The sequence below is a fragment of the Dama dama genome, chromosome 5 (assembly GCF_033118175.1).
Source record: "Dama dama isolate Ldn47 chromosome 5, ASM3311817v1, whole genome shotgun sequence".
NCBI lineage: Eukaryota > Metazoa > Chordata > Mammalia > Artiodactyla > Cervidae > Dama > Dama dama.
The window spans coordinates 16,613,440-16,639,040 of record NC_083685.1 but is presented as its reverse complement, the minus strand read 5'-3'; the positions used below and the strand labels follow the sequence as shown (position 1 = coordinate 16,639,040).

The 25,601-nt window shown below is 43.0% G+C and overlaps 1 protein-coding gene and 1 non-coding gene across 2 annotated transcripts in view; both read right to left on the bottom strand.

Annotated features, from left to right (window-relative positions):
- The window catches only part of SRRM4 (serine/arginine repetitive matrix 4), a 160,805-nt gene that overhangs the window by 92,924 nt on the left and 42,280 nt on the right, over positions 1-25,601 (bottom strand). The window lies entirely within an intron of this gene.
- Positions 23,172-23,243, bottom strand: TRNAW-CCA (transfer RNA tryptophan (anticodon CCA)). Its single transcript has one exon. It is a non-coding gene; the product is annotated as a tRNA-Trp (tRNA).

Here is a 25,601-nt window from a genome sequence, read left to right as displayed (position 1 = left end):
CAGAACCTTTCATGTCTTAAGTGCAATGTGGAAACCCAGGGAGGGAACATGTTATATAGTCTTTCTCAAAAATGTGTGGCCACAGAGAATTTGTTTTATGGTAGTGGCTAATAGTCCATGGAGTACTTCGGAGACACAGCTCTGTGGAGTAATCTCAGTCAGAATGCCTTCTGTGAGGGGGAGGGAACTCCTTCCAGAAAACTCTGATGGTTAGAAAATTCTTCCATATTACAGGGAAAAAACTTAATTGAAGGAAAAACAACAACAACAACAAAAGAAAAAACAGCCTCCCTGTAACTTGTACCCTTGAGTTCCATTTTTGTTCCCTTTTGAGGCACAAAACTTTTCTGAGCCTTATTCTTTTCTCCTATAAACTGGGAATGACTCTAGCCCTAATAAAAATCCCCAAATTGGAAGAATTACATAGTATAACTCAACTTTTTAAACTATTGAGCTACCATCTGTAAAGTAGAATCACAAATTGCTTCAGGCAGAAACCCTTAGGACTAGCGCTTGTGGAGATAGATCATTCAGAACAGGATTTCCCACCCTCCGCACTATTGTTTTGGGGGACCATCCCATGTACTGTAGGATGCTGAGTTGCATCCCTGGCCTCTGTCCACTAGGTACCAGCAGCAACAGCAACCCCCCAGTTGTAACAACCAAAATCATCTCCAAACATTGCCAAATGCCCCTTGGGGGATAAAACTGATTAATAGATTTAATATTAAATAAATAAATAATAAATTTAATATTTTTAATTTTAAAAATTAAATATATGTAGCTAGAGGTGATGAGTAGCTATCATACTGAACAATACAATTCTAGATAATGTAATCTGAGGTCCATTTACTATGCCACAAATATTTACTTAGCATCTACTATATGCCAACCACAATGTTCTTTACTGGATCTATAGTAAAACATGACAGATATGACTCCTGGTCTCATCCCATTGGTAGATACCTTCAAGCAACCTAGTATACCAGATGGTGTGTATTTTGGGCTTGCATGCAAAAGATATCTCCTCCACAAGTCTGTCCCTCTGCCTGAAACCCTACCACGTCTACTTCACTGAGTTGCAAGGTCTGCAAAAGACACATATGTTATCTCAAGAGGAGAACTGATGAACATCCACTGATGTGTTAGGATGGGTTTGTTTATGTGATTAGCTACACTGAACAAACCCCTAAGAGCTCTTTGGAAGCAGAGACCTGTCTTCCTCATCACTGTCATCATCAGAGCCTGGTGTGGAGCCTGGCATAGGTGGGTGATAACCAAATACTTCCCGAAAGCAGACTCAGAACATATTCAGAACAGTCTGTTAAAGATGGTGAATGTTCTAAAAACCATGTCATGTCAAGAACAACCAAATGACCCAACTGAACTTATCAGGACAGTATCCCAGTACCCAGCACAAAGTATTTGCTAAATAAATATTTGTTGATCAAACATAGAGGTGGATGGGTTGAGAAAAGGGCAAAGCCTCTGTCAGTCCCTGAGAAGTGAGGCTCACATATGAAGAGGGTGTGATTGGCATAGATAAGAGGTTCCCTAACTGGAGCATAAGAAGAGGAAGAATTTATCATTACTCTTACTATTACTATTTGTTAAGACCCAGATAACCACAATGGTGTGATCACTTACCTGGAGCCAGACATCTTGGAATGTGAAGTCAAGTAGGCCTTAGGATGCATCACTATGAACAAAGCTAGTGGAGGTGATGGAAATCCAGCTGAACTATTTCAAATCTGAAAAGATGATGCTGTCAAAGTGCTGCACTCAGTCAGTCAGTCAGTTTAGTCGCTCAGTCGTGTCTGACTCTTTGTGACCCCATCAACCACAGCATGCCAGGCCTCCCTGTCCATCACCAACTCCCAGAGTCCACTCAAACCCATGTCCATCGAGTGGATGATGCCATCCAACCATCTCATCCTCTGTCATCCCCTTCTCCTCCTGCCCTCAATCTTTCCCAGCATCAGGGTCTTTTCCAATGTGTCAGCTCTTTGCATCAGGTGGCCAAAGTATTGGAGTTTCAGCTTCAGCATCAGTCCTTCCAATGAACACCCAGGACTGATCTCCTTTAGGATGGACTGATTGGATCTCCTTACAGTCCAAGGGACTCTCAAGAGTCTTCTCCAACACCACAGTTCAAAGGCATCAGTTCTTCAGTGCTCAGCTTTCTTTATGTCCAACTCTCACATCCATACATGACCACTGGAAAAACCATAGCCTTGACTAGACGGATCTTTGTTGGCAAAGTAATGTAAATACACCAGCAAATATGGAAAACTCAGCAGTGGTCGCAGGACTAGAAAAGGTCAGTTTTCATTCCAATACCAAAGAAAGGCAATGCCAAAGAATTCAAACCAGTGTACAATTGTACTCATCTCACACACTAGCAAAGTAATGCTCAAAATTCTCCAAGCTAGGCTTCAATAGTACGTGAACCTAGAACTTCCAGATGTTTAAACTAGATTTAGAAAAGGCAGAGGAACCAGAGATCAAATTGTCAACATCTGCTGGATCATGGAAAAAGCAAGAGAATTCCAGAAGAACATCTACTTCTGCTTCATTGACTATGCTAAAGCCTTTGACTGTGTAGGTCACAACAAACTGGAAAATTTTTAAAGAGATGGGAATACCAGACCACCTGACCTGCCTCCTGAGAAATCTGTATGCAGGTCAAGAACAACAGTTAGAACTGGACATGGTACAATGGACCAGTTCCAAAACTGGGAAATGAGTATGTCAAGGCTGTATATTGTCTTATTTAACTCATATGCAGAATACATCACGTGAAATGCCAGGCTGGATGAAGCACAAACTGGAATCAAGCTTGCAGGGAAAACTATCAATAACCTCAGAAATGCAGATGACACCACCCTTATGGCAGAAAGTGAAGAGGAACTGAAAAGCTTCTTGATGAAGGTGAAAGAGGAGAGTGAAAAAGCTGACTTAAAACTCAACAATCAAAAAACTAAGATCATAGCATCCAGTTCCATCACTTCACGGCAAATAGATGGGGAAACAATGGAAACAGTGACAGGCTTTATTTTCTTGGGCTCCAAAATCACTGCAGATGGTGACTGCAGCCATGAAATTAAAAGATGCTTGCTCCTTGGAAGAAAAGCTATGACCAACCTAGACAGCATATTAAAAAGCAGAGACATTACTTTGATGACAAAGGTCCTCCTAGTCAAAGCTATGGTTTTTCCAGTAGTCATGTATGGATGTGAGAGTTGGACCATAAAGAAAACTGAGTGCTGAAGAATTGATGCTTTTGAACTGTGGTGTTGGAGAAGACTCTTGAGAGTCCCTTAGGCTGCAATTTGATCCAACCAGTCCATCCTAAAGGAAATCAGTCCTGAATATTCATTGGAAGGACTGATGCTGAAGCTGAAACTCCAATACTTTGCCCACCTGATGAGAAGAACTGACTCAGGGCTTTTGCATTTGCACATCTCTGCTTGGGATGCTTTCCCCCCAGATGTCACCTGGATTGTCCCCACATTTCCTTCAAATTTTTGCTCAAATGTTTAAGGCAAACCTTAAACACCAGATGTACAAGAGAACCAAGGGCCCCTGCCCAACACCAGGCTTTCCCTGATCCCCTTTCCTGATTTCATTTTTCTCCCCAGTATTTACCACCATCTATCATACTGTGTATTGACTTGCATATCAACCTATGGCCTCTCTCCTTCCACAAAACATAGAATCCATGAGGGGAAAACCTTTCTCATATTTATTGTTACACTGCTACATCCCTAACATCTCACACAGCATCTGGCACATAGTAGGTATTCAATAAATATTTCTTGAAACAATGGGTCTTCACAGCCTCTTTGTATTTACTTGCTTCAGTCGTGCCTGACTCTTTGTGACTCCATGGACTGTAGCCTACCAGGCTTCTCTGTCCATAGGATTCTCCAGATAAGAATATTGGAGTGGGTTGCCATGCCCTCCTCCAGGGGATCTTCCCAACCCAGGGATCAAACCCACATCTCCTGCCTCTCCTGAATTGCAGGCAGATTCTTTACCACTGAGCTACTGGGGAAGCCCCACAACCTCTTTATGGAACAGTTATTATTATGATGCTCATTTTACAGGCAAGGAATTGAGTCTCAGAGAAGTCAGTTCACACATTCTAGATCAAATAAGGAAGGAAGCTGCAGGTCCCAAAGTCAACATGAGACACAGAAGTAATCTGCTGAAAGCCACACAGCTAGAATTCAAAGTCAGACCTCCAGACTTATCCCAGGGCTTTGGAGTCCCTTCCAGTTCCAAGATTCCCTGGATAAGCTTCAGTGTGTACAAAAGCCAAGAGATCTCTTTTCCCTGGAAAAGGGGTCACTCTTGCATGTTCCTCCTTCTCTTCCAGGGATATAATGGGAATAAAGACAATACTTTAGCTTCCGTCTCCTTTTGTCCAGTCTAGACTGGGAAGAAATAAAGGGGTCCTAAATTCAGCCCTGGGATAATTAATGGTGCCCAAATCAGGCTTCTTTTCCCCCTGGTGGGTCACTGGGATTGTTAATTATTTTCGTTATAAAAATAATTAGCCCTAATCAAGACAAGAGCTCTTCAGAATTATAGCTCATTAGCTGTGTGTGCATTTTTCAGTTCCAAAAAAAGTCTTGTGGCACTGATGAAAATTACAGGTCCCTGGAATCAGCATTAGAGTAAATCCAGCTTGTGTTCCCAGCCAATTACCATCAGCCATGTTGACTTGGCTTCCGTAATTACAGACAGAGATGGAGGATGTGTCTGTGTGTGTGCTTGAGTGTACATATCTGTCTGAGTGGGGCTGGGGGGGGTGGGGTGGTGACAAAGTCCTGGGAGTTCCAAAGTCTAGATCGCAACACATTCTGTTCTTCCTCCTTCTCAAAAAGAGGCATCTGCATCAAACATGACGCTAAGGGCTAATTTAGAAGGCAGAAGCTAAACTATTGTGTTGGCAATGGGGAAGGGGTAGGGTGGGGGATCTTTTCCTTTGGAAAGTGTGTCGATGTGGAAAGATTCCTCACCAGGGATTCTGGAGTCTTGGGACATCTTAACCCAGCAGACAGATCTGGGTTCTAATCTTAGCTCTGCACCAACTGCTTGTGACTATGGGTGTGTCTACCTATTGGTCCTCAGTGCCCACATGCAAATACAGCTGAGCCCAGCAACACTAATAATGAGAGCTAACTTTTATCTAACACCTACATGGCTTAGACCCTGATACAGTGCCTGTGTATCATCTCATCTGATCTTCATGAACAGTGCTACGAAGCAGGAACTAGTGTCATTCCCATTTCACAGATGAAGAAATTGAGGCACAGCAAGCTAATTAACTGGTCCAAGGTCACTAATGGCAGAACTGGGATCTCTACCAAGGCATTCTGATTTATAGGGTTTATATCATAACCACAATAAAGGATAGAATGGTACAGAGACAGACAGAAATGGTACAGACCTAACAGAAGCAGAAGATATTAAGAAGAGGTGGCAAGAATACACAAAAGAACTATACAAAAAAGATCTTCATGACCCAGATAATCATGATGGTGTGATCACTCACCTAGAGCCAGACAACCTGGAATGTGAAGTCAAGTGGGCCTTAGGAAGCATCACTATGAACAAAGTGAGTGGAGGTGATGGAATTCCAGCTGAGTTATTTCAAATCCAAAAAGATGATGCTGTTAAAGTGCTGCACTCAGTATGCCAGCAAATTTGGAAAACTCAGTCGTGGTCACAGGACTGGAAAAGGTCAGTTTTCATTTCAGTCCCAAAAGAGGCAATGCCAAAGAATGTCTAATTGCACAATTGCACTCATCTCACACGCTAGCAAGGTAATGCTCAAAATTCTCCAAGCCAGGCTTCAACAGGACATAAACCATGAACTCCCAGATGTTCAAGCTGGATTTAGAAAAGGCAGAGAAACCAGAGATCAAATTGCCAACATCCATTGGGTCATCAAAAAAGCAAGAGAGCTCTTGAAAAACACCTACCTCTGCTTTATTGACTACACCGAAGTCTTTGACTGTGTAGATCACAACAAACTGTGGAAAATTCTTCAAGAGATGGGAATACCAGACCACTTGACCTGCCTCCTGAGAAATCTGTAAGCAGGTCAAGAAGCAACAGTTAGAACTGGACACGGAGCAACAGACTAGTTCCAAATCGGGAAAAGAGTACATCAAGGTTGTATATTGTCACCCTGTTGATTTAACTTATATGCAGAGTACATCATGTGAAAAAATGCCACGCTGGATGAAGCACAAGATGGAATCAAGATTGCCAGGAGAAATATCAACAACCTCAGATATGCAGATGACACCACCCTTATGGCAGAAAGCAAAGAACTAATGAGCCTCTTGATAAAAGTGAAAGAGGAGAGTGAAAAAGCTGACTTAAAACTCAACATTCAGAAAACTAAGATCATAGCATCCAGTCCCATCACTTCATGGCAAATAGATGGGGAAACGATGGAAACAGTGACAGGTTTTATCTTCTGGGGCTCCAAAATCACTGCAGATGGTGACTGCAGCCATGAAATTAAAAGATGCTTGCTCCTTGGAAGAAAAGCTATGACCAACCTAGACAGCATGTTAAAAAGCAGAGACATTACTTTGATGACAAAGGTCCTCCTAGTCAAAGCTATGGTTTTTCCAGTAGTCATATACGGATGTGAGAGTTGGACTATAAAGAAAACTGAGCACCAAGGAATTAATGCTTTTGAACTGTGGTGTTGGAGAAGACTCTTGAAAGTCCTTTGGATTGCAAGGAGATTCAACCAGTCAATCCTAAAGGAAATCAGTCTTGAATAGTCATTGGAAAGACTGATGCTGAAGCTTAAACTCAATACTTCAGCCACCTGTTGCAAAGAACTAACTCATTAGGAAAGACCCTGCTGCTGGGAAAGATTGAAGGTGGGAGGAGAAGGGGACAGCAGAAGATGAGATGGTTGAATGGCATCACCGACTCGATGGACATGAGTTTGAGTAAGCTCCAGGAGTTGGTGATGGACAAGGAAGCCTGGCAGTCCCTGGGGTTGCAAAGAGCTGGACACGACTGAGCGACTGAACTGAAGTGAACTGATAGCATAACCACAGTGCTCTAAAGCCCTTCTCAAATCCTAGCTAAGAAGAAGCTTCCCAACTCTGCTGAGTTATCTCGGTGTCTTCTTTTTATTAATAATAAAAAATCACAATACATCAAGCACTCATTATGTGCCAAGCCTTTTCTAGATAACTTTTCATATATTTTTATGTCTGTGGTCTCTCACAGCACCCTTATGATATGATATCAGGATGACCCTGATCCATATTTTGTAGAAAGTGCAGCTCAGAGCCATGAATGGTCTTGGCCAAATCTGCAGGACTGAGTCTGTTTGGTTCCAAAGCCTGTGCCCACAACCACCACACAACACTATTTTGACAGCCTGTGATGGAGGCTCCAGCCCTGATCTGGGAAGAGGGAAAGTAGCCTTGGAAACTCTGCTGCTGACTCTGTTCTCTTCCAGGAGCCCCCATCTCCCCATCTGTGAAAGGCTCTGGTGTTTGCAGCTCAGATGTTACCATTATGTCTCCCTGACCCCAATCTCCTCATCTCCTGGCATGAGGGGTGAGGGGGGTGGGGTGGGAGGGTAATGTGGTGTCCAGAAGGAGCTTCTCAGCTAAGCTCTGACCCCTGTCATGCACACTGAGGTAGCACCAGTGACCTAGAAGTGTTTCCTTTGCAGTGGACTGGAAAACAAAACAACCCAGAGGGTAGCAGACCCTTGGTGGCACCCTTGTGTCAGGAGTCCAGAACATGTCCAGCTCATGGGTCCTCAGGGGTATCAGGAGATGTCCAGGACACAGTTCTGTGTGTGTGCGTGTGGGTGGGTTGGGGGGGCGGGTGGTAGGTGCGTGTGTTTGCAACCTTGTTCCCCTAGACAATTTTCTTCTCCCCTGTCCTCTCTCTCTTAGTCATTCTTTTCATTTGCCTCTCCTTATCTGAGCATCCATCATCCATCACCTTCTGACTTTCTGGGCCTCCCAGGTCTCCCTGGCCTCCCATTTGCCATGTTTATTTTTTCCCCTTATCTCTGCCCTCCCCCCTCAGCCTCTCCCTGCCCCTTGCTTCCCCTCCCACTCCTCTCTCACCACCCCCCATCTCCAGTCTTCCCTCTGGTCCTTTATTTCTTTTTCTCTCTGTCTCCTCTCTTTTCTCAGCTCTTATTGCTCTCCTCCATCTCTCCTCTCCACCTCCCTCTCCCTTCTCCTTTTTTCTCCCTACCCTTCCTCCCTCTCCTCCGTGCATTCTCTCCTGATTCTCCTGCCTCTCCCTCTCTTTCTCATCCTCCATCACCCACGACCTCTCGGGCCTGCTGTTTGTTGCTGTCTGTAAAGGCTGGCAGTGTCCTTGGTGGGTGGTGGATCACACACATCAGAGGTTAGAATCAAATCAAACTGCGACTGAATTACACTAATAAGCCAATTAAATGCTGTTTAAAAAGTAATCCATAGCATCGCTCATACGTATCGCAAATCCTGTTTCTCTCTCCTCCTGCCTTCTCTTGTTCCTGCCCCATCTCTCCCCTTCCTTCTCAATCCTTTCTTTCTTTCTTCATTTTCAAACACTTTCCCCTTCCCTCTCTCACCAGCTCTGCCTGCTTCACCCACCCACCCCACTGCATAACCTGCTTCCCTAACCTGGGATTCCAACTGCATTCTAGGCAGTTGGTCTGATGAAAAGAGCTGAAATGCAAGTCAAGAGACTTGAGTTCTAGTTTTCAGCTTTGCTGCTCACTGGCTCTTCTGCAAAAGTCCCAGAATCCCTCTGAGCTCTTGTCTTCTGCCAAATTAAGGTATTGGGCCAAGCGATTTCCGAGGTCATTCCTAGCTTCTGAAGTCTTTGATGGCCAATGCTGGAAGATGATGCCAATGATTCCTAGAGCTGAAGATCCTGGAGAGACCATTTGGCCCTGCCTCCCTGCCTTGAAGCAAGACCCCTGGGAAGAATCAAGCCAAGCTGAGCAGATAGAGCACAGCTCATTTTTTTCAGACTTTTTTTTTATGTGGACCATTTTAATAGTCTTTATTGAATTTGTTACCATATTGCCTCTGTTATATTTTGGTTTTTTGGCTATGAGGCATGTGGGGTCTTAGCTCCCTGACCAGGGATGGAATCCACACCCCCAGCACTGGAAGGCAAAGTCTTAAACTCCAGGGTCCCTCCAGGGACTTCCCGGGAAGTCCCAAGCTCAGCTTGTTTTGACGGCCATTAATTCACCCTCTCTCCTCTCACTGAGAATGCTCTTCACCCTCGGACTACCATCCAAAACATCTAGTCACCTCTGTCCCCTTATTTCCATTTTGCAGATGGAAGTCTCAACACTAGATGATTTTCACTCAAGAACCAAATGAGGCATTGGTAGGGCTCCATTTGTACACATGGCACCTCAGACCTCCCTAAAAACACAAAGGCGTCTTACAAAAGCTGAAGAAAACAGAGGTTTTAGTCTGGGGACAGACCACCTTATTACCTTCCTCTCCTGAGTGCAGCTTAGAAATGTCCAATTGCTGGCACTTAAACTTGTGAATGAATTTGATTCACTAGAGAACAAGAAGAGAGCAGCTTTCCTTTTTCACCCACTAGAAAAAAAAATTTTTTTTTTAAAGTTCATGGGCTCCATATCAGGGCTGACTTTTGAACTTGTATGGTTCATTATTTTATCCTTGAATTGAAATGTCATTGATATTATAGAAATTATATGAAAATAACTCATTTAAGTAAGGTTAGGAAAGTATTTTCACATCTACCATTTCACTGGATCTTTATAATATCTCTGTTAGATGAGTCAGGGGACATTATCCTCACTTGACAGATGGGGAAACTGAAGTGTAGACACCTTAAGGGGCTCCAACAAAGTCACAGAGACTTAGATTTGTGATTGTAACCCAGGTCACCTCATTAGACCCAGACAAAACTGGACTTGAGTCCAAGCTCTGTACTTATTTGCTCATATGCAGATAGTGTTACCCCTCTGTGTCTTAGTTTCCTCCTCTGAATGATGGAGGTAAAATGAAATCCTCTCATAGAACGAGGATTATTATGACAATCAAATAAGCTAATACATGTAAACAGTCATACCAGCCATAAAACATGAAAATTATAGGATATTTGAAACATGTGAAAAAAAAATGAAGTTACCCATAATCTCATCACTCAGAAACTCCTCCGGTCAGGCCCACCTAGAGACACTCCCAGGTGTTCTCAAGGGCATGCCCTTTGCCTAGGCCAAAATATAAACAACGCTTCTTGGTGCTGTGCAGAACGTCACCACTGGCCACTGCATTGTTGACCGCGTTTAGTGGTCTTTCCCGCTGTGTTCTGTGGGGAGCGAGCAGCAGAACAAGGAGTGACTGTGGTCCTGGTTGGTGATGAGAAGTGTTAGCCTGCTGTGCTTGAGCCAAGCCCCAGCCCTGACTTCCTGAACTGCTTCAGGGGCTCGTTCGGCGCTCTTATATCTGGAGTGTTGGGATGGAGGACGGAGACAGATGAGACTGCTCTCAGTCACTGAGGCTCATTATCAAGAACACAGCTGGGTATTGAGAGGCCAATTCAGCTCCTCCTATTCACCCTCTTGGCTTCTGTCTTCATAGAAGGTGAGGGAGAATCGTAATGGCTTTCCAGGGAGAGCTCATAATAAACTAATTCTAACTGGGAAGCAAAAGTTCCCATTAACAAATTCCTGGGGACATCATTCCCTACCTGGAATTCCAGGAAGATGTACATATGAAGAGGATAAAAGAAGAAATGCAGAACATGAATTCAGGAATGGGAGACAACAGAGCATGTTGAAATAATGAAGAAAACTTCACTATGCTGAAGAACAATTTCTGCTGGCAAATCAAATATACTCAGCAAACTCCAGGAAAAAAGAATGAGAAAAAAACAAACACCTAGAAATCTTAGTAAATGTTTTGAATTTCAAGAATAAAGAAGCAAAGATATAAGCAAGGCTGGGGAGAAAGGTTAGTTATCTGCTCAGTCACTGGACTGAGTAGAGTAGCGGAGTAGAGACAGTGGTAGGGCTCGCCTTGGTCATAGCTGTGTCCCCAACACCTATCAAAGTGGATGACTCATAGTAGCTGCTCAAGAAATGCTGGTTAAATGAATAAATAAATATTTGTAATACTATTATTAACACGTGCCCAAGCTAGTCATTCCTACAGTATTTCAGCCACAATCATACTTCATTGACCTGCTGGATCAGCGTGGAATACGACTACCCTTATTTTACAGTTAAGGAAACTGAAATGCAGCCAGAGGATGCTACTGCCCAAGTTTACATATCCCGCAATGGATGGAACCAGAATGGAAACCCAGGTGTCACAATCACCACACATTGTCACAAGCGCTTTGGACTCTGGTCTTGAAGGTTCAGAAGCAGCCCAGATATACTTTCACGCCTTCCTTCTCCTTCTCTTTAGTGAATGTGTTATAGGGCTTTACCATGTGCCTGGGCAACACATATATAAACCAGCTGTCCCCGTGATGATCAGAGTGTGGAAGGCCTAATAGATACCCACAGGGCACATATATAGATAAATCAGCCCATGCTGACCCATGGAGAAATTCCATGTGATAACTATTGTGGTCCATGGCAACAAAATCTTGATTCACGCAGTCCTGTTTTCCTTGGTGGGCCTGGGATAATTTTTCACCCAGACTGTAATGTGATGGGGAGGCAAACAGACATCTATAAAACATTCAACAGAAATCCAGTTTTCATTCTGAGGAGTTAGTGGTGCCCTGTCTCTCTCCTTAGTTCCTAGTCTCCCCTCCAGCCCTACCCAGAAGACCCCTACTTTCTGTTTTGCATTTGGGATGGAGAAATCTATTTTCTGATAACAATCCTGAACTCTCAGGGTACATTTCCCCTCATTGGGTACGGCTTTTTGCAGTCTGAGTGGATTTCATTCCAAGACCTCTGTCTCTGTGTGTATGTATGTGTGTCTCCTTACCCTTCTCCTTCCCTCCCTCTCTTTCCCCTCTGCCTCCCACTCCCCTTTGACCAAGAAATGCCAAACCAGTGAGCTTCCCAAGAAAAAGAGGTAGAGTCACTTCTTGTTTTCACCAGCAGGGGGCAAGGATATCTGCCTTCCCTTGGCTATCCACCATACTCATTTCTCAGACCTTCTGAGAGTGAGATTCCAAAAAATTTGGGGTGCCCTCTCTCCCTAGAAGAGTGGGTGGCAGAAGTGAAAAGAGCTCACCCAGAAGAGCATTTGTTGCATCAGTGTGTTCCTCAGATATCACTGGAGGACCTGGGACCAGCCTAGGAACCCCAGACATAGTTGGCTACAGCAGTGGGAGGTTATCATAAGGCACGGGTGGGCAGCACAGACCGTTGTGCAGCTTCATTCTCCTTTCTGTCCTGTGTTTTTTCCCCTCTCCTATCTTCCTTTCCTTTCTGCACTCAACTGCTTCTTTCCTTCTCCTTTAAAGTTGGACAATTATTCACTTGAGCGCTATTCAGAGTCAAGCCGGCAATCAAGAACTCCCCAAAGGTGTCATCCATCTCCCTCTGCTTGTGGTCCCCACGCTGACATTGAGACGACCAGCAGACTACAAACAGAGCGCCCGGCACTGCAAACCGCGCTCTTCCTTTATCCAGCCGTGAGACGTTGTGCTTAGGCTAGAAGACGGGGAACCGTAAACCTCACAAGTCAGATGAAAACTGAAGAACATCAGCAAGGTGTAGGGTTGACAGGAAATGCACGAAGAAGGCCCAGGCTCAGCTACAGGCCATTGGGTGCTCAGAATATCGGGTCTGGAGGCAAAAGGAAGACAGCCTTGCCAGACCCTACAAACACCTGCTGGAAGCCAGGATTGGGCCACAAATCATAAAGGGATAATTTTGGAAGCCACTGGTACCTTTGGAAATTGAAGTGGAGCCAGTGGTCACATGAAGTAGCGCTGATTCATACTTGGAGAGTGAAAAAAGGCAGGGCACTGCTGGGATCTCGCTGACCACTTCTGGCTTTCCCACAAACGGGAAAATCTTTCACACAGGCAAAGCGCCTCACCAGAGATATCTTTGGCCCTGGCTACCTCTCTTATCTATCCAAACAGCTGAATCTATGAAAAGGAAAAGGAAAATAACAATAAATCTGAACGTTTCTGTTTTCCCTTCATCTGGCCTGATGTATCCAATAAAAGGTCTACTAAATACCTCTTAGAACCCACACAAGCTTCCAATTTATGATAAGCATATATCTTACTCTATAAGTCTACACAAACAGAGAATAATGTTTGGCCATGTGGAAAGACTCCAAGTTTAGAAAATGATGACAAAGAAGACTCAATAATATAAACCTACTAGAAGGAGAAAAGTTTAGAAATTTTCTTGATAAGATGAAAGAGGGTGTTGCATCTATGTAGCTAGAAGAGATAATCATAGAGGGGTACCTAATAAATCTGGAAAATGCCATAGAAATGAAAAACATTGGCTGGGTTAAAAGTAAGATCACAATAGAGGCATTAAAATAGTAGATGCATATTATGAAGAATCAAAAATAAAGATAAGCTCAAGAAAACTCCCCTAATTCAGAAATAGGTAAGTGAAAAGGAAAACAAAAAGACACAAAGGTGGATCCACAACATCCAATACTGTAGAAGAGAAGGAGCTGCAAGAGAATCAAGATACAATGAAGAAAATGTTGCTGATCCAAAGAAGACATCAAAGAAAAGACATGGTACATATATACAATGGAATACTACTCAGCCATAAAAAGAATGAAATAATGCTATTTGCAGCAACATGGATGGTCCTAGAGATTATCATACCAGGTGAAGTAAGTCAGAAAAAGACAAATACTATATATATCACTTATGTGTGTTAGTTGCTCAGTTGTGTCCAACTCTTTGAGACCCGATGAACTGTAACCCACCAGGCTCCACTGTCCATGGGATTCTCCAGGCAAGAATACTGGAGTGCATTGCCATATCTTTCTCCAGCTATCACTTATATGTGGAATCTAAAATATGACACAAATGAACTTTATGAAACAGACTCACCGATGTAGAGAACAGACTTGTGGTTTCCAAGCAGGAAGGGGACGGAGGAGAAGAGATTAGGAGTTTGAGGTTAGCAGATACAAACTATTATATAAAATGGGTAAACAACAAAGTCTTATATTATAGCACAGGGAACTACATTCAATATCCTATGATAAGCCATAAAGGAAAAGAATATGAAAAGAATGTATATAAATGTATAACTGAACTGCTTTGCTAAATGGCAGAAATTAATACAAGATTATAAATCAATTCTACTTCAATAAAATAAACTTGAAAAAAAACAAAAACAAAAACCAAAGAGGATATCAAAATTGCCAACAGGCACATTAAAAGATGCTCATCACTAATCATCAAGGAGATGCAAACTAAAGTCACAATGAGACATCACCTCCTACCTGTTAGAACGGCTATCATCAACAAGACAAGAGACCACATGTGCTGGCAAGGATAAGGTAAAAAGGGAAACACTATATATTGTTAGTAGAAGTCTGAATTAGTCCAACTACTATGGAAAACAAAATGGAGTTTCCTAAAATTAAAAAAAAAATAGATCTACTATTCAATCCAGCAATTCCACTTCTGGGTATATACCCAAAGAATATGAAAACAGGATTTTAGTAAGATATATGCACACCTGTGTGTATTGCAGTATTATTCACAATAGCCAAGCTATCAAAATGACCTGAAATTTCATCAATGGATGAGTGAATAAAGTATATACACACAATAGAATATTATTCAGCCACTAGAAAGGAGGTTATCATGCCGTTTCTAATGACATGGGTGAGCCTTGAACCAATGACATGGGTGAGCTAAGTGAGATAAGTAAGACTGAGAAAGACAAGCACTGTATGAGGTCACTTATACGTTTCATCTTAAAAAGTCACACCTGTTTCTTTTAAAAAGAAAGCAAAATGGTGACTACCAGGGAATGGGGTATAAGGGGTAAGACTCATGGTATATGTAAGGGTACAAATTTATAATGAGTAGTAAATAAGCCATAGAGATCTAAAGGCCAAATCAAATTTTATTAGAATATGTTAGCACACCTCAAAAAACTAAGTGGGTAAAAATTAGTAAGTTTGAATAATATGTATGTATTAGATGTTTTGCTTTCTGAAGAATAAGCAAGGTTCTTGAACATAGGTGGGTAATTTGTGAAAAACTAAATTCCAAACATAGAAATTCTCCAACCATGGCAGAGGTTGAGATGTCCTGCCCAGATTCCCCATAAAGAATGAAGGGTTTATTCTCCCAGGCCCTGGAAGTCCTGCTGGCAGACAGCACTCAGCTGCCAGCTCCATCAGGGATTGTCTCCACTGCAGTGTACAAAGCTCTGCATCTTCCTAAGGCAGCCTACATTCATTATTGATGTGGGGGATAAAGGATCATCCTCTCACCCCCAACTCCAGACAACTCTGAAGGGTGCTCCCTGCTTCAGAGCTCTCTATGGGATCAGCTGAGGTCTCCACTGAGACTTCTTTACAGACCAAAAGGATGCAGCTTCCTCTCTGTTTTCTTGCCTTCCTGTTTTCTTCCCTTCCTTTCCACAGGTGTCACTTGACCCCACGGTCACTCTCTCATACATTCCCTGGATCTAATCTCCATCTCAGATCCTGCTTCCCAGGGAATCCAACCTGCAAAACACACCTGTGACTTGCTTCTAAATAGATCAAACATGGCAAGAGTGATGGAGTGTTGTGACTATGACTGAGTTATGTAAGATTGGAACTTCCATCTGACAAGCAGACTCCTCCTCTTGGTGGCTTTAATCAAGATGGCTGCAATGCTGTGAGCCATACTATGGACAAACACCCATGGCTAGGATCTGAGGGAGGTCTCAGGTCAACAACTAATAAGGAACTAAATCCTGTCCAGGACCACCTAAATGAACTTGGAAGGAGATTCTGCCCCAGTCAAGTCTTTGAATGAGACCTCAGCTCTGACTTACACCTAGATTGCAGCCTTGGGAGAGAGACCCTGAAGAAGACTCAGCTTCCATGGAAGACAGTTTCCATAGAAACTATGAACTTAAAAAAAAAAAAAAAAGTGTTGTTTAAGCTGTTAAGTTTGCATTGTGTTAATTTGTTACATAGCAATACATAACGAGTGCATAAGGATTTACTATAAGAAAATAATCATGGATGTGCAATGAGCTGAACTCAAAGAAGTTCACTGCAAAATTTCTATAATTGAGAACATTTGGGAACAGCCTAAATGTCAATGAATATCAGACTGGAGAAATCAATTATAATACAGGTGAACCATACAAAACTGCCATTTTTATAGGTTAAAAAAGGTCAAATATCACTAATTTTATATGTCTCAACCCAAGGTACTCATGTAGCATAGACATTAAAAAATATTATTCATAAAAATAGTTTTCAATATGGAAGAAAGCTCAAGAAAATTTCATAACATTATTGAGAACAACAGTTCTTAAAACTATGGATATATGATTTTAGTTTTGGAATAGAAAGAGATGTACACAAATGCATGTGAAAAAGACTTGCAGGGATATCAATAAAAAGTTAATATTTTTTTGAAACTGTGGCATATTTGGAGTGAGACTTTTATTTTCTTTCTGTACTTTCTGCAATGGACATATATAATTTTTAATGATCAGAAAAGCAAAGTTAAATTAATACAAGTCATAGGTGGAACAAATTCCTAAGCCAGAATTAAACTTTCAGCTCAGAACACAGATCCTTGTTTCTCACAAATCATTCTGCCTGATTTCCCAGGTTTACAGAATCACTAGGAATGCATTTGTAAGTGCCTTGTGATATTATCAACAGCTCCTCTGGATTAGCTTGCTGGTTTCTGAAAATTTGTCATCCCTCCCTTGTGGATAGACTCTTTCTCATCCTGTGGTTCTTTGAGTTGTTCTTTACAAATCCCCTGGCTTCTGACATTTCATGATGCTGGGCGGTCGAGGGAATTTTGAGGAAAATGTGTGTTCTCAAAGAATGTGTAGACACCAGGTGTTTTTCTCTCCTGTTTCAGTTACCTCTGACCTTCTCTCACTGTTCAGTTTCATCTGTTACCTAGACAATGACTCTATTATAGAAAGTTGAAACGTTCCCCAGCTTTGTACTGAATGGCTGATGGATTTTCTCTCTCAGACCCTGGAAATGCCTTGGGACACCTGTGTGGGCCCCTGAGGGATGGGCCATTATCTGAGAGCTCAACCTCACTGGCAAATATCCCCTTACATCAGAATGTGTTCCTAACTTGTTTACCTTGTACAGCCTGCTTACTGTATCCTTGACCATGTCATCTCTGCATTTAATCCAAGGCTCCCACTCCCTGGAGGAGAAATGGTTTGAATGATGTGTTTTTGGCATATTCAGCAACTTCATTACAATGAAAGCATATGTTATCACTGCAGGAAGAAATGGGGGTGTAGGAGAAGGGTCAGTTGGTGACTGAACATTTTATCGCGCTGACAAGGGACTTAAACTACTTCAACTTCAAAACAGCCTAAGTTTTAACAAGATGAATTCAGGCTAACCATGAAGAGAAGAGCCATTTCTGTTTGATTCACCAAGTACCTAGGACCATGCCCGGCACACAGCGGGCTCCTAGTGGGTGGTTGTTGAATGACTCAATGACTGGATTAATGGATGACATAATGAGTTACTAGCACACTCTTTCTTAATTTGGGATTTCCATCTATCCTAATCCAACTTCAAATCTTGGCAACCACAGAGAACAAACTTCTCTTTTGCATATCGTTTTTTGAAATGCTTGCTCACAATGCTTGTGTCTTTATGTCTGCATTGACTGCTTCCTTGAAGCTGAACAAGCCCGGTGGCTTCAATCACAGAACATGATCATTTTTCAATCAATGTCAAAGGAAAAATCGCTGTCCTTGTCCTTTGCTTTGATTAACAAAATTAGAATGGGAATAAGGGAGCAGGTTCTGGTGGGAGTATATCCAAGCCATGTTGCACATTCTCACTTGAGGGAATAAATGGGTATGATGTAATGCCTACCTATCCCCTGGCATGAAAAAAAGATAATGTAAGTCATTCCTCTCCTTTGGATATGGGACATAGTATTTCCTCACCTGTGTTTACCTTTTTAGCTGTTGGTTCGCTTAATCAGTTCCATCCTGTCTCTGAGATCCCTGTTATTTACCTACTCCAGGATATGTATTCTGTCCAGACCTCCCTTTTATGGAGCAACCCTGACTATATTTCCTCACCACAATGCCTCTCATTACGTAGAAATTCAATGCAAAGGTGTTTGCACAGCTATAATGTGGCAAGTCAAGTATTCCTTTGGTCATGTCTATAGCTTAGGATCTTTGGAGAAGGGAAAGGCTACCCACTGCAGTATTCTGGCCTACAGAATTCCATGGACTGTATAGTTCATGAGTCGCAAAGAGTCAGACATGACTGAGTGACTTTGACTTTACCCCTTCATCCTTCGTAGCTTACGATGGCCAATATAAATTAATTTTTTTCAAGGTAACTTCCTCCTTCAGGAAGCTTTCCCTGAACATTCCAGCCCACAGTTTCTTTTCCTCCTGAGTTTATGGTGCATTTCTATCTTGAAGCAGCATAGTGCAACAGATAGAACATGGATTTTGAGTCCAGCTTGAGCCAGGTTCAAGTCCTAGGACTAGAACTTACCCTCTGTAAGGTATGGGTAAATGAGTTTTCCCAGTACAAGCCACTTTTTCCATCTGCAAAATGGGGATGGCAACCTCTCTTTTACAGTTATTCTAAAGCAGTGGCCCTGACAGTGTGGTTCTCAGACATTCAGTATCACCTGGGAACTTGTTAGAAAATGCAAATCCTAAGATACCTCCTCAGCCGGAATCTGCTAAATCAGAAACTGAGGGTGGATCCCAGCAATTTGTGCTTTTAACAAGCCCTCTAAGTGACCCCATTGCTCAAGTTTGAGAAGCATAAGGATTAACAATAACATGTGCAAAGCACCTTCACAAATGTGTTTAAGAATCCTCACTATTACCATCCTGTATATCCATCATTTGGCTTGATGCTGCCTTGCACTAATGAATGTCTGTTAGGAGAGGCAGACTAGGATATTGATTAAGAGCACAGGCTTTGAAGTCAGAAAGCCTTAAATCTCATTTCTACAAGCTTTGTGATCTTGGGTGAATTAGTAACCTCTCTATGCCTCCATAGCTGTAATATGGTGACAATGACAGTAAAATAAAAGAAAGTACTCTGTTGTTTGCTGTGAGGAACACATATGGTGTATTGAATACTTATCCCATTGTCTACCATGTAGCAAGTACCCTTTAAAAGTGATCTAGCATTCTAGTCTCTAATTATGTTCATTTATGCTCAGTTATATCATAGATTCCTTAAAAGCAGGGCTAACATTCGGTCATTTATGCCCTCCACAATGATGGGCATTGTGCACAGTATACAGTGAGGGCACAATTAATGCTGTGGATATCTCACTGCCCCATATACTAGTGTCACACAGGGCAAGAGCTCGAGTTTTATCATTACAGGTGATTCAAGTTGATATCCAAGAGGAAACTTCTTATTGACAAAGGAAAGGAAGATCTGGGGTTGTGTCCCTACTCTGCCATCCATCAGCTATGGGACTTCAAGATTCCATTTCTTTACCTGTAAAACAGGGATTATGTTTTGTTTGAGTTTAGGAACAGAAAATCCTGATTCAGATCGATGCAAATCAAAAATTAAATATGTAATCTTAGTTTCAAGAAGTCCAGTGGTCAGGTGGGTTCCAGGACTGATTTACTCAGTGACTAAATGTCATTCAGAGCCCAAGTTCTTTCCATCTTTTTGCTCCTCCAACCTTGGTGTGAGGACTGTGCTCTCTGGCTGCCCTCTCTTGATTTCAGGTTGGCTGACTGTCCCAGATATCCCACACAGATACCAACATGCCCAACGTGCCCAGAGAAAGAAAAAGATTGTCTTTAAAGTCTTAAGAAAAAAAAAGAAAGTCTTAAGAAAAAGACTTCTTAAGAGGCCTGTTCCTAAAAGCTCCCCAGCAAACTTCTCATTATGTTTTATTGGCTTCAACTGGGTTACATATAAAACATCTTCAAACAACTGCAGGAGAATGGGATTAGTTTAGACCTATCACCTGGGGTGGTGTGGCTGAATTGGGAAATCAGTGGCTGGGATACCAAGGCAGGGACACAGGGAACTCCTCTGATGGTCGCCAACTTGGGCTGGAGGGCTCCCAAGAGCCCCAGACTTTCCCCAGATGGCAAAACAGGCTAGGCTGCTTCCACTCGACTTTTCTTCCTCTCCTTTTTCCTCTGTTCAAGGTCCAATGCTCTCCCAGCCTTTCCTGCCCCCTTCCACCCCATTTGTCTCTTGGGCAGTTTCCCTAGTAAAGTCCTTATTGTCTTGGCATCAACTCTCACCACTTATACCTACCCCAGCCCCCGCTGCATGAGATATGACAGGCACCCTGAAACACACACAGCTCCCCCTTACCTCCTAGTCTTGCACACACTGCTCCTCTGCTACGACAGCAACCCCACCTCTATACTCCCTATTTGATTAGAGTCTCGTTTCTTTTGGAAGTCTTTATGTCTGTCCCCCTACACACACACACACACACACACACACACACACACACACACACACACACACATTAAGGTTACATGCCATTGCTGTGGACACCTAGACTCTTCCCAAACCTCCATCACTCCTCAGTCTGTGTTGTAACTCTTGACTCAAGTGTATCTCCATAGAATATCAAGCCCTGCAGGGGGCAGGACCATGTCTTCTCATTTCTCCTATTTGTTTAGTACCCAGAACAGGCCCTGCCACGCAATGTTTAATAGCTAATGGTTCCCTTCTCTTCCTATGGCCCCAGTACATGGCTGGGAAGAGTCCCTGCTAGGGCTCTGGAAGACACGGCTGTTATGCCTCCAGCACTAGCCTGGTTTGGATGGAGAGGGATCAGAAAAGGTCCTATGGCCCCAAGAACCAGCTCAGAGACCTGGCAGCTTGGCTGTCCCTCCACTTCTGCAGGAACAAGTCTCAGCCCCAGGGAGGCTCAGTTTAAATGCATGTCAATCACGCTCTGGCGAATCCTGGATTGAAAGATCAAAGCTGACAGGCTGCCTGTTCAAGGCAGAAACCAACCAGGACATTAAGGAGAAGTTGGGTGTAGAATATGCAACAACCTGGGGCTTGTGAGGGGCAGGGCTTCTGTATATGTGCAACTGATGAACTGCCCAAAGGTGCCCACCTAGGGGGCTTATAGAGGCTGAACCCAGCCCAAATTCCCTCTGCCAGCCTGTGTGCCTGGCTGTCAGTGTGCATCAGCCAGAATCCAACCACCCGGAGAAGGCACCTTTGGTGACTGCACAGAGATACACCATGAGCCAGCAGCGACGCTAAGGCAGGGCCAGACGCTGGGAAAGAGTCTGAGGCCAGAGCCAGCACAGTTGGGAGACCAGGGGCTCGGTGCCTGAGGCCTGCTGTTGGGATGATGCCGAGGCCTCTAGCTCTGCTTCTGCTTCCCCAAGACACAACAAGCAGCCCTTGGCCATCTGACCTGAGACCTGTGACCTTTCCCTTTATCATCCGGTTCTCAACAGAGACCAGAGGAGTTGGTATGCTTTATGGGATCTTGGCTGTCATAGTTTCCCTCAGCTAGGGGAACTGTAGTCTGGAAGGAGTGAGAGAGGAATAAAGATAACCCTACCAGCAAATACAAAGCTTTTAGCAGTTTCATCCTTTTGCAAAGGCAACCAGTTGCTCTCCATATTGTAATCCAAGAATGTGTCCTTGTTAACCAGAATTCTGATTGTGTTCAGGCATCTGGGCTGGGGGAAGTAGGTCTGCCTCACTAGGGAAGGCTAGGTCCTTCTGCAGCACCAGAGAATGTTTCTTGACTGATCAAAGCCATTCTCCTTGCTGGTGACTGGCTTAGGTATGTGTGTTAGTCATTCAGTCATGTCCGACTCTGCAATCCCATGAACTGTAGCCCACTAGGCTCACCTGTCCATGGAATTCCCCAGGCAAGAATACTGGAGTGGGTTACCATTCTCTTCTCCAGGAGATCTTTCCAACCCAGGGATCGTACCCCGGTCTCCTGAATTGCAGGCAGATTCTTTACCATCTGAGTTACTAAGGAAGCCTGGCTTAGGTATAAGCATGTGATATAATTCTTGGAGGCCTTGAGGGAATTCCTACTGTACTATTGTGCTATTCCTAAAATAGTATATGAAAGAGTATGCTCTGTCTCATTGTGTCTGTATGTAATGGTTGAAGATGCTGCAGCCTTCTTGCAGGGTTGAGAAAAAGTACTGCCCTGAGAATGGCAGAGTCAAACCTGAGGTCTAGTTGAGTGGCTGAATTAACCTACTCTCCCTTAGGACTTCTGTTCAGTGGGAGAATACATTTCTCTCATTATTTTAAGCCATTTTTCATTGTGTTTTCTGGGACCTGCTGCTGAATACACCTTCAGTGGTACATGTTCTCTGGGCTACCAATTGAGATACGTGTGTCTGTGTGTGTGTGTGTATGTATGTGTATAAAACAATGCCTTATAAATTTCAAAATCCCTCTGCCAATATTAGGTAGGCTATTGCTAGCAACTCAATTCCATAATATATGAAAACTACATCCAGTAAAGCTTCCTTATTTCATATCAGGTAGACATTCAACTACTTCGCAGTTAGGAATTTCTGCTAGGCATCTGGCTTACATTTCTACTGCTGCTTTAGAGACTCTCCCTGTGAAGGAAGTCCCAAGGAGATCACCTCTTTGCTTAAACAGCCACCTAGAACCTTTGCCCCATGGGGTGATAACCCTAGCTAGCTATGGTAAGAGTCCTAGAATCTGGACCAGTGCGCAGCACAGAATGGGCCTTGGAAAAAGAAGGTTTTTAAATGAACAACTAACCGCAAGGTTTTTACCAGAGAGTTGAGGTTTCACTATAAGGGAAAGAAAAACAACCATTCTGCTCTTTTAACTGCGTCACAAACATGTCCTTTCTACTAACTTCAGCTCACATATGAGGTCCCTAGTGAAGTGCAGTGAAGTCACTCAGTCAGGTCCGAGTCTTGGCTCCTCTGTCCATGGGATTCTCCAGGCAAGAATACTGGAGTGGGTTACCATTTCCTTCTCCAGGGGATCTTCCCGACCCAGGGATCGAACCCGGGTCTCCCGCATTGGAGGCGGACGCTTTAACCTCTGAGCCACCAGGGAAGCCCTGAGGGCCCTAGTAGGGCTGGACAAAAGCCAGGATTCTCAGCCCTTTATGAAAAAGAATCTGGCATCAGTGGCCACTGGGGGGCAGTGATGCGCACACTCCCTCACCTGTCTGATCCTTGGGAGGCTCTAGTCTGCTCAGGCTGATCCAAGGTGTCCCTGGAGTTCTTATTCTCTGAATCCAAATGCTGATGAATGTACACCCCTCCCCTACCCACAAATCAGCTTATCACTCCTGATTGTCATTCTGCCTCAATTCTGTAACTTCTCTATTGTCTGCCTTGAATTATAGGTAGTCATTTGCCTAGAGATTCCATCTCCTCTATGAACACAGGTTAGTTCTTTTTTTAAGTAAAAGATAACAGACTTACAGAAGAGCTCCCTAGTCATCAAGGTAGAGCTAGATTAATGCATTTCTACCAGATTAAAGAAACAGAATATTCCCAATACTTAGAAGCCCCATGCCCTCCCCTACTTCTCATGCTCATTTCTGATCTCTTTCTCATCTCCCTCTCCTGACTTTTCTGACTTCTAGACGAGTTTTGCTTGTTTGGAGGCTGAATATTGTGGGAGAGGGGAAATAACTCCATCAATCTCTCTTGATAAACAGAGTGCTTGAAGAACTATGGACTGAGGTTCATGACATTGTACAGGAGGCAGTGATCAAGACCATCCCCAAGAAAAAGAAATGCAAAAAGGCAAAATGGTTGTCTGAGGAGGCCTTACAAATAGCTGTGAAAAGAATAGAAGTGAAAGGCAAAGGAGAAAATGAAAGATATACCCATTTGAATGCACAGTTCCAAAGAATAGCAAGGAAAGATAAGAAAGCCTTCCTCAGTGATAAATGCAAAGAAATAGAGGAAAACAGTAGAATGGGAAAGACTAGAGATCTCTTCAAGAAAATTAGAGATACCAAGGGAATATTTTATGCAAAGATGGGCACAATAGAGGACAGAAATGGTACAGACCTAACAGAAGCAGAAGATATTAAGAAGAGGTGGCAAGAATACACAAAAGAACTATACAAAAAAGATCTTCATGACCCAGATAACCATGATGGTGTGATCACTCACCTAGAGCCAGACAACCTGGAATACGAAGTCAAGTGGGCCTCAGGAAGCATCACTACAAACAAAGCTAGTGGGGTGATGGAATTCCAGTTGAGCTATTTCAAATCCTAAAAGATGACATTGTGAAAGTGCTGCACTCAATATGCCAGCAAATTTGGAAAACTCAGCAGTGGCCACGGGACTGGAAAAGGTCAGTTTTCATTTCAATCCCAAAGAAAGGCAATGCCAAAGAATGTTCAAACTACTGCACAATTACACTCGTCTCACACACTAGCAAAGTAATGCTCAAAATTCTGCAAGCCAGGCTTCAACCGTATGTGAATGGTGAACTTCCAGATGTTCAAGCTAGATTTAGAAAAGGCAGAGGAACCAGAGATCAAATTGCCAACATCTGTTGGATCATCAAAAAAGCAAGAGAGTTCCAGAAAAACATCTACTTCTGTTTTATTGACTATGCCAAATAAAGCCTTCGACTGTGTGGATCACAATAAACTGTGGGAAATTCTTAAAGAGACGGGAATACCAGACCACCTGACCTGCCTCCTGAGAAACCTGTATGCAGGTCAAGAAGCAACAGTTAGAAATGGACATGGAACAACAGACTGGTTCCAAATAGGGAAAGGAGTACGTCAAGGTTGTGTATTGTCACCCTGCTTATTTAATTTATATGCAGAGTACATCATGAGAAATGCCAGACTGGATGAAGCACAAGCTGGAATCAAGATTTGCCAGGAGAAATATCAACAACTTCAGATATGGAGATGACACCACCCTTATGGCAGAAAGTGAAGAAGAACTAAAGAGCCTCTTGATGAAAGTGAAAGAGAGTGAAAAAGTTGGCTTAAAACTCAACATTCAGAAAACGAAGATCATGGCATCCAGTCCCATCACTTCATGACAAATAGATGGGGAAATCATGAAAACAATGACAGTCTTTACTTTTTTGGGTTCCAAAATCACTGCAGATGTTGACTGCAACCATGAAATTAAATGACGCTTGCTCCTTGGAAGAAAAGCTGACCAACCTAGACAGCATATTAAAAAGCAGAGACATTATGATGCCAACAAAGTCTGTCTAGTCACAGCTATGGTTTTTCCAGTAGTCAGGTATGGATGTGAGAGTTGGACTATAAAGAAAGCTGAGCACCAAAGAATTGATGCTTTTGAACTGTGGTGTTGGAGAAGACTCTTGAGAGTCCCTTAGGCTGCAATTTGATCAAACCAGTCCATCCTAAAGGAAATCAGTCCTGAATATTCATTGGAAGGACTGATGCTGAAGCTGAAA